Source organism: Euprymna scolopes, chromosome 41 (assembly GCF_053919585.1).
Source record: "Euprymna scolopes isolate OS-2025 chromosome 41, ASM5391958v1, whole genome shotgun sequence".
NCBI lineage: Eukaryota > Metazoa > Mollusca > Cephalopoda > Sepiida > Sepiolidae > Euprymna > Euprymna scolopes.
Window position 1 is genome coordinate 61,497,878 of NC_136522.1, and position 9,462 is coordinate 61,507,339.

A 9,462-nucleotide genomic window follows, 5' to 3' on the forward strand; every position below is an offset into this window, starting at 1 on the left:
AAACGGAATTGGTGTGGTTGAAAATACAACGATTGTTTGTCGAAAGGTGATATATGTACACGTGTTAATAGGTAAGTAAAAGAGTTATATGAATAGATTCCAACTTAGAAAACAGCAATTCTTCCCCCATTTACGTTTTTAAATTTTTGGGATGACGATTAGTAATGCGTATTATTTGGGTTATTCAGCGTGATTATGCTGTAGCAATCTTTCTTGATTGGTTGTTTTTGTTATACGACATATCAACCATTTTCAGGTTATTCAATGCCGAATCTAGTGATTTTGAAGAAAAATTGTTTAATAGATTTTTTTTTTCAAGTCGGTTTCTATTTAACCCATAGTTGGGACCCTAACAGGTACTACCACTCCGAGTCAGAGTGGGCCTGGGAGCAATGGCAATTAAAGGGTGGATCCACACTCCCCAAAGCCCGCAGCTGGGACCTCACCATCGGATATAGTTTAAGGTCATATTCAGAACCAGCTGTAGTAATCTCTTTAATCAGATACGACTACAAACCTTCAATAAACAATTTTATTACAAAGAAATGGTAAGAAAACTGGAACAATTGCCAAAACAACAAACTCTTCCAAATTATGCCTGTAATTAAAAAAAAAAAAAAAAAACTGACTCAATCCCAGAAAATCACTTAAAGAAGAAATAGTTTTATTACGTATCCGGATAGAACACACATACATAACCTCCTAAATGTATACCATGTCACGAACCTTATACAGTGAAACACTTTTTACTTAACAACTATGACCTCACACGAATTCGTCAACACTACTACAAGGCCACAAAGTTAAAAGAACTCTTCGAAAAAGGAAATCCTAAAACCAGTCTAAATTTCCTAAAAAAGAGCAAATCTTTACCATAAAATATAAATACCATCAAATAACAAACTATACTAAAACATTGCCGGAATATATCCAGTGAAAATCTACTCTGAAAGTATCTAAAAATTTAAATCATATATACACACCTACAAACACCCGGGCAACGCCGGGTACCCCCGCTAGTCTTATATATAGCATCAAATGATCCAAAGAAGGTCGATATGCTGGTCACACAAACAAAGTAATCTCTACTGTTATATTAAAAGAACTTTGTCTGTGTTTGTTCCATATAGACTCTGAAACCGCTGGGCTAATTTTTTTTTAATTTTCACACAAAGGTACTTTTAGCAGTGTCAGAAATTTCGTGAAAATAGTGAATAATTCCACCCCATCTTTCCAAGCTTATAACTCCTCGAAAAATGTAATTCAAGCCCTAATTTTTTTTTTTCAATTAAAGGAGCAAGGACCAAGGTTTTATTAAAAAAAAAAAAACAAAAAAAAAAACAATGTTTTTTTTTTAAAAAAAAAGGTTTTAAACTTCGGACTTTACAGGTAAATTTCTAAAAAAGCGTTTTTTTTTTGTTTTAAATTTGAATATATTATTTATTGACCTTTTCTCTTCAATTTGTGATATATAAAACTATTCAAAATAAATTAATTATTTACTTTTTAATAGACATTTCAAAATGAGAGGCGTGAATTATTCGACCCCCTGTCTTTTCAAGCTTATAACTCCTCGAAAAATGTAATTCAAGCCCTAATTATTTTTTCAATTAAAGGAGCAAGGACCAAGGTTTCATTAAAAAAAAAAAAGACAAAAAAAAGACAAAAAAAAAACAATGTGTTCTTATAAAATAAGGTTTTAAACTTCGGACTTTACAGGTAAATTTCTAAAAAAGCGATTTTTTTTTTGTTTTAAATTTGAATATATTATTTATTGACCCTTTCTCTTCAATTTGTGCGACATAAATTAATTATAACCTTTTTAATAGACATTTCAAAATGGGTGACACTTGGGGGGGGGCGTGAATTTAAAAAAAAACGTTTGTCTAAAATATTATATTCGGTTTATTGGAAAGAACATAAAATTTCACATTGACTCTGAAAATATCGTAAAAATAGAATCAATAGAAAAATTTTGATAGATTTTTAAAGTTTAAAAATTGAAAAATATTGAGTTCGGAAAATTCATTATTGTTTTTAAAAAAAAAAAAAATATTTCTATTACTTTTAAAACAACTTTAATAGTTTATTTTGGAAGTATAATCCATAAAGAAAAAAAATAACCCACTTTTAACAGAGAAATTACGAGATTTTTATATTGTATTCGCAGTTTCGTGTTAGGGGTGTCAAAAATTCCTACAAAAATTCTGATACTGCTACGTGTCTGGGAATGTTCTTACGTAGGTTTTGTATCACAATGTGTCTGATAAGTATTGAAAATCGATAATCTAAAAAATCCGATTAAAGACGGAAGTCCGATTTTGATTAAAGTTAACACTTTTATACAACCTGACATCACAAGTGCATTTGAGAATTTTATCAGCAGAAAGGTCCAGCCTATAAAATCAACTCTAGATTTTTTTATAAGACGAATGAATGTTTCTTTCTAGAGCACAACTGAACTATGATACTTGACTTTTGTACGTTTAACTTGAATTTAAGTCCTTATGTAAAAATAATTCCATGATTAAAATATGAGTGATTTTTACCGATTTCGATGACAATAAAAGTATGGAAAGGTGGAACATTTATTAATCCTCATTCAATCCCGGACAACATCGAGTCTCCCTGCTAGTTTGCATTATTTGATTTTGGACTACTGTTCTCATCTTTAGTGTTATTTTCACAACATTTCAGTTGATGTAACCTCCGACATTCTTCAGGTGTATCTTGTCGAACTTGGGAATGTTTCTGTCAAACTTGGGAATCTGAATAAAATTTGGAACGCAACCCTTTATTTACTTCATGGGGGTAGCATGCTCTCATTCCATCAGCCATGTGGACCCGTGCCACGGTGGTTAGAGTACTTGTAAAAGTCATATTCTCCTGAAGGATGAAGGTTCAATCCTCAGTTTGGGCGACCGAAAAATACGATTGAGAATTACTTCGGACCTCAATCCAGTCATGGTTTATGAAATGAGACCGTGCTACCTCCTTGAAGTAAATGAAGGGTTCCGTTCGAAATTCCGTCCAGATTCCCGACTTCGACAGAAACATTCTCGAGTTCAGCAAGATACACATGAAGAAGGTCGGAGGTTAAATCGACCAAAACGTTGTGAAAAACGATATTCAAGATGAGAACATTAATCTAGATCTTCCCCGTTTGTTGAAAAACATCGCTCATGGAATGTGAGGACTAAAGGACAAAATAAGGGAAGTGAGAGTTATGAGACTGATGAAAGTCACCACTTACCAAGGCCTGAAAACCACTCGAGGATAAGGGTTAATGAGTGTAAGGTGGCTATTGAGACAACAGCATAATGGCGGAAATTATGTAGAATTTGATTATTTAAGGGGATGGCTCAACAAAACTGTTTACATTAGACATGAAAACAACCATGCTGTAGTCAGCTGGAATGCAAACCTGCAGTACAGAGTTCCTGAGGGAGACAGCTCTAGAAAGAAAACTTTGTTTATGGAATTTGCGTTTAGATTTAGGCACAGACAAAGATGGAGGTAAGTGTTGTCAGTGGTTGTAGATAGACGAGTGTTTGCTGTGAATGTTGAGTACTTACCAATAAGTTGACCGGTTGTTTTCAGTTTAGCTTTAAAAAATACAAATAATAATAAACAATGATTGTCTGCCATCTCATATGAGGTGGCTGTTTTAGAAACTGTGGAATTGAATTTTTCATGGAAATTGCTCTGGACAGAGCATGAAGCCACTTGATGTAAAGAATCACCCCTTCCAAAAAAAAAAAAAAAATGATAACAAACAATACTACTTCAAGGCTATAATCTAGCTAATGATAACTATTATATGGATAGATTTCAACCCAGAAAAACAGCAATTTTTCCCCTTTGTCAGAAACGTCACTCCTCGCATGTGAGGACTAAAAGACAAAATAAAGGAAGCGAGAGATACGAGGCTGTCAAAATTAATGCGGAGATTACAAAAATTCCAGGGAAGAGTAATATCACCCAAATTCCATGGAAAAAGGCCAGCCCTTATACAATGGAAAATCCATGGAAAACAGGGCGACAGAACACCAAGTGAGTTACAGTGATAGTGAAACTGGCAGGATCAGTGGAAATATCATGTTTGTATTCTGACGTCATGGCAAGGGAAAAAAAGAAAAAGATCATGTTCACCCCTTACAAAGCATTTCGCCGCTTGGACGTAAGGGCTACTATTTGGGACAATATCTAGGAGTGATTAACAAGATATTTGTTTATGTTACATTTAAACTTCTGCATATTAGTACAGCCAGGGAAGCAGGCAGCAGGGAGGGAATTCCAAAGTCTAGCTGTTCGAGGGAAGAAACTATTAGAATAGAAAGCTTTCTGACATTTAGGGGCTTCAACAGTGAAGGGTTGAGATCTTATTGCTAAGTTGGTTTGTCGGGGATATATACGTCAAGTGGGGTACAAGTGAAACAAGTTCATCAGAACACATTCCATTAAAATATTTTTAAAACAGGCACAGTGATGCAACATTGCGGCGATGGGACAGGGGCTGGAGCTTAGTTGATAAAGTGGGACTGATTAGATTGACAACTCTTTTTTGGACTTAATCTAAGAGGGAGAGACTAGTGGTAGATGCACCAGTCCAGATGTGGCAACAATACTCCATGCATGGGCGAATAGTGGCCTTGTTCAATATAATAGAAAGATAAAGAAAGCCGACTGACTGACTGATCTAGTTTCAGTGTTATTTTTAGAACAACAATTAGTAATAATAGAAACTCTTTTTTGGACTTAATCTAAGAGGGAAGGACTAGTGGTAGATGTACCAGCCCAGATGTGGCAACAATACTCCATACATGGGCGAATGGTGGCCTTGTAGAGGTACAGGATACTCTCAGGTGTGAGTAGTCTTCTAGCTCGATAGAGGGAACCCACCTTCTTTGCAGCAGCCTTTGCAATGTCCTCTATGCATTTGTTCCAGATTATAAAAAAAGGTGTGCAAAGATTGATGATCACGTTAGTGAGACGGACAACGAAAGAAAGGATCACGTTCAAGAGGACAAAGGTCAGAGAGAAGGATCACGTTAGAGACACATGGGTGACGTCACGGCTAAGAAGAGAAGTCACACGTGGCCGGAGAAAGAGGATTGGTTGGTTGGTTGGTTGTTTTTGTTTTACGGCATATCAACCCTTTTCGGGTTATTTAATGCCGAATCCAAAGATTTTAAAGAAAATTTTTTTAATAGAATATATTTGTTGTTTTCACGTCGGTTTCTATTTAACCCATAGTTGGGACCCTAACAGGTATTACCACTCTGGGTCAGAGTGGGCCTGGGTGAAATAGTAATTAAAGGGTGGCTCCACACTCCCCAAGGCCCACAAGCTGGGGCCTCACCACTGGATATAGTTTAAGATCATATCCAGGACCACCATTTAGGGACTTTTACCCTCTGCAGGGGGGCAGTCGGCGTATTCTAATGCCCCACCGACAGGACCGGAGAAAGAGGAATAAAGGCCTTTTGTTAAAACCTGAAACAACTAGTTGAATTTCTTTTCTCTTTGTTTCTTATGTTCTTTGCGACAGAGTCTACAACGTGTTGGGCCCTGAACATCTACATGTAAAAACGTGTAAACGTGTGTAACATTACATATAGCTACAGTTCTTGAAATTGTTTCCAATTTATGAAAGTTCAACGTGAACACAGACCCCATGATATTATGGTACCATCTTTGTTCAAACAGAAACATACACACAAAAAAAAAAAAAAGCAACAAAATAAACATCTGAGAAGCGAAGAATGTCGCGCACAATGGGGAAGAAATTAATACCAATAGCTAAACTATTGTTTTCGGTATCGGCTTTAAAATACTCAAATAACAATAAACAAGGGTTGCCTGCTGCCTCACATGAGGCGGCCGTTTTAGGAGCTGTGGGATTCAATTGTGGGCGGAGATGGGGCACAGATTAAAAGTCCACATGAGAGAGAAAACGGAATTGGTGTGGTTGGAAATACAGTGATTGTCTGTTGAAAGGTGATATATACACACCTGTTCGCAGGTAAGTACACGCGTTTTGCAGATGCATCAGGCGAGATGTAAAATTGGCAGCCTTCCTCATCACCTTATACCACTCACTAAAATGGTGCTTACTTTTTGTGTTGTTGTTGAACAGCATTTACATTAGGTGGGTTGAACCGGCTTCCTCGAAAGGAGAAAGTGTCTAGGGAATATAAATTCACAGGTGGTCCCTAGTCACCTGTAATGTTTTGGGCACTTTTGGAGTTAGGAAGCCAATATCTTCAGACATCCTAATCTGGCAGCACCAGATGCCCAAACAGGTATTACTACTCTGAGCCAAAGTGGACCCGGGAGTAATAGTAACTAAGGAGCAGTTCCACATCCCCTACAGCCCCAAATGGGGCCTCAGCACTGGATGTCTTTATGTTTGAAATAGAATATGTGTGTGTGTGTGTGTGTGTGTGTGTGTGTGTGTGTGTGTGTGAATTAAGAATATATGTAAATGCATATTTTTTAAGTATGGTAACGGAGCACATATGGGTGTGTGTGAGAAAATCAGCAGCAGCTGAAAGATAGCTGGCCAGAAAAAATATTAGCAGCAGCAACTGTTAAAGCACGTACTCAAATTAGCAAGTGTCCGCAAGTTTGCGTCGCAAGAACAGGGGGAAAAAATACACCATGTGGTCGAAAAAAAGGTAAGTTGCTAGCCGGAAAAGATGGACGTGTGACAGTCGAAGGCAAGGAAGCGCTGGCTAGTGTGAGGTGGCGGTGACAGAGACTTTTAAAAAGCACATGTGTGTGTGAAAAGACTTGGAGAAATATAATGAAATGCATTGTTTTGGAGAAACCACAAATAAATGCATTTATAAAAAATGCAGAGTCGGATTTTTATTTCTTTCCTTCGTTTGTTTTTGGTTGTTGTCTTTTAAAGTAATACCCAGAACTAATGGTACTTATTCAATTATTCTTCTTAAAATATTAGAATTATTAGTGTGACCTGTGGAAAGTCAACAGTTGTATTCTTTATCTGTTGTATATCGCTATCGTGCTTAGAAATATATTCATTCTATTTATTCAGATTAAAACATACTTATCTAGATATTCTGCTTAATGTAGTTTCAAACTATATCTGATTAGGTGTGGGTTAGGGGGGGGGGGTCTATCTCCAAAACCCTTGTAGGAGTTTGTGACATATTTTCATTCTATGGACATGTGGCGCGAACGTAGACATCCTAAACACTATATTAATGTTATCGCTTTTTTCAGACTGAAACATACTTAACTAAGTATTGGCAGCACCATCTCCTTCCCTCACCCCATTCACCAATCAAACTGAAATATACTTGTCTAAGAATCCAAATAATACGAGCTAAAAGTTTGTTTTCTAACATGTTAAGCTTACCACATAATGGGTTTTGCAGAAAAGCTGAGATCAACTGACGAACAAGTCTTCGACAGAAGATGTATGTGTGGACGTTTAGATGATTATTTCCCACAATGGTGTCACACACACACACGATATTTACAAAATGTGTCAGAATCTTTTGCTTTTCTCGGTTTTGTGTTTTAAGTTGTTTTGTTTTTAATACTCATGAGCCATTGCGCACCTCTTGGCAGCCACCAATGTGAGAAGTGACAGCACAGCCAGAAGGGAAGACAAAAGAAAAGAAAACCATGAAAACAGCATTCGGTCTGCGTTTGTTGTTGATAAAGTTGTCCACGAAGGAACACAAAAGGAAGCTGAAATAGGATTGTTAATCAAGCATGGAAGTGATTGGGGCACGTTTACAAACAGATTTAAGAATGGTCATGAGGTTTTGGAAACAGTGGAACACAGGTTATGGCACAAAGCAGATTGAGATGAGCTAAGACCAACTGACAAACACGACCTCTACAAAAGATGTGGCCATGCGATGGTGTCAATATCAAGCATAACCCAAACTACTATATTATATTGAGATTAATTTTTTCTGCAGTATTTAATTTAATATTTAATATTCCGACAGTTCCATAAAAATAAAAATGATGCAAAGTGATTCTGTTCAGAAAATAGGAATTATTCTCGTCATACGTACATATCCTTATCTTTATTTTGTTTTGAATTAGAAAATTTAGAGAACAGGCATATTTTTTTTCAGCCTAATGGAGTTCTCATCTAATCTCCGCCGTCTTTCAGGACGCTTCACCACCGAATCTACACGACTTATCTAATTCTCTCGATCTTGCATGACAATTTGCAAGTCCCTTTCCAATCCTGGGCCTGTCAATGTAGGTCATTCTTCTTGTACCACGGTTTAGGTGTCCATCTGCTGGTATCCAGAGAACTAGCTTGCTGGCTTTTTCTCTGTGTCACATGCAGTGACCAGCTACTCTCATCCTTCTGGTGGTAGGTCATCATAAAGCTGTTGGTTTGCTGTGTGGCTCCTTCATGTTGTATTGAGGGCCATCCTGAGTATTCGTGTGTAACAGCCATCCAGTCTCTTCTTCAGCGCATTTGTAAGAGTCTATGCCTCAGCACCATAGAGAAGGTCTGTTTCTACTATGGCGACAAAAAATCTTACTTTCAACTTTTCTGAGAGGAATAGTCCTCAATACATCATGGAGGAGCCACGCAGCAAACCAACAGCTTTACGGTGACCTACCACCAGTATCACTGAAAGTACAGCAGAGAAGGATGAGAGTAGCCGGTCACTGCATGAGACATAGCGAAGAGGAAGCCAGCAAGCTAGTTCTCTGGAAACTAACAGATGGACACCAAAAATGTGGTAGAAGAAGAATGACCTGCATTGACAACCTGCTACAGGACACAGGATTGGATAGGGACCTGCAAACTGTCTTGCGAGATCGAGAGAGCTCGAGAAGTGTAGATTCGGTGGTGAAGCGTCCTGAAAGACGACGGAGATGAGATGAGACCTCCATTTGGCTGAAAAAATATGCCCGTTCTCTGAATTATCAAATTCAAAACAAAATAAAGATAAGGATATGTACGTATACACAAAAGTGCATTTAGAATGAACACACCTATGAATACATAGTTGACTATGTAGAAAAATAAATTCTGGAACACAAAAGGTTGCTCATTTTAATGGCACCAGGCCCGTCTTTGTAGCTCTTGAACGTTTTAGTTTTTTTTTTTTTTTTTTAATTTAGTTTTAAAATACTTTGGAATGATCCTCGTACATATCCTTTGGTATTTCTTTTTCCATTTCATTAATTTTTTTTTTTTCTTTTTTCCAAAAAGGTCAATCTCTTCAAAGTCGACATTGAGAAGGAGAAATCAGAACGTATATTTACAGAGAAACGTACAAAAGAATTTGAAGGAGAAACCACGTTACCTTTCGAGAGAGTTGGATAGAAAAGAAAAACAAGTAAGACTTTTTTTTTTTTTTAACTATCCATTGCAAAAAAAAAAAAAAAAAAAAAAAATCAGAACAAAGCAATATGAATAACAGAATCAAACAGGTCAAAAATAATTTT

The 9,462-nt window shown here is 36.9% G+C and overlaps 1 protein-coding gene and 1 long non-coding RNA gene across 5 annotated transcripts in view; one reads left to right on the plus strand and one right to left on the minus strand.

Moving 5' to 3' along the window:
- LOC145266539 (PDZ and LIM domain protein 1-like) overlaps positions 1–9,462 on the minus strand; it is a 200,352-nt gene that overhangs the window by 139,237 nt on the left and 51,653 nt on the right. The window lies entirely within an intron of this gene.
- LOC145266541 (uncharacterized) overlaps positions 9,222–9,462 on the plus strand; it is a 131,076-nt gene continuing 130,835 nt past the window's right edge. Inside the window, exon 1 of the long non-coding RNA XR_013864740.1 lies at positions 9,222–9,353. This is a non-coding gene — a long non-coding RNA (uncharacterized LOC145266541). The remainder of the gene's footprint in view (positions 9,354–9,462) is intronic.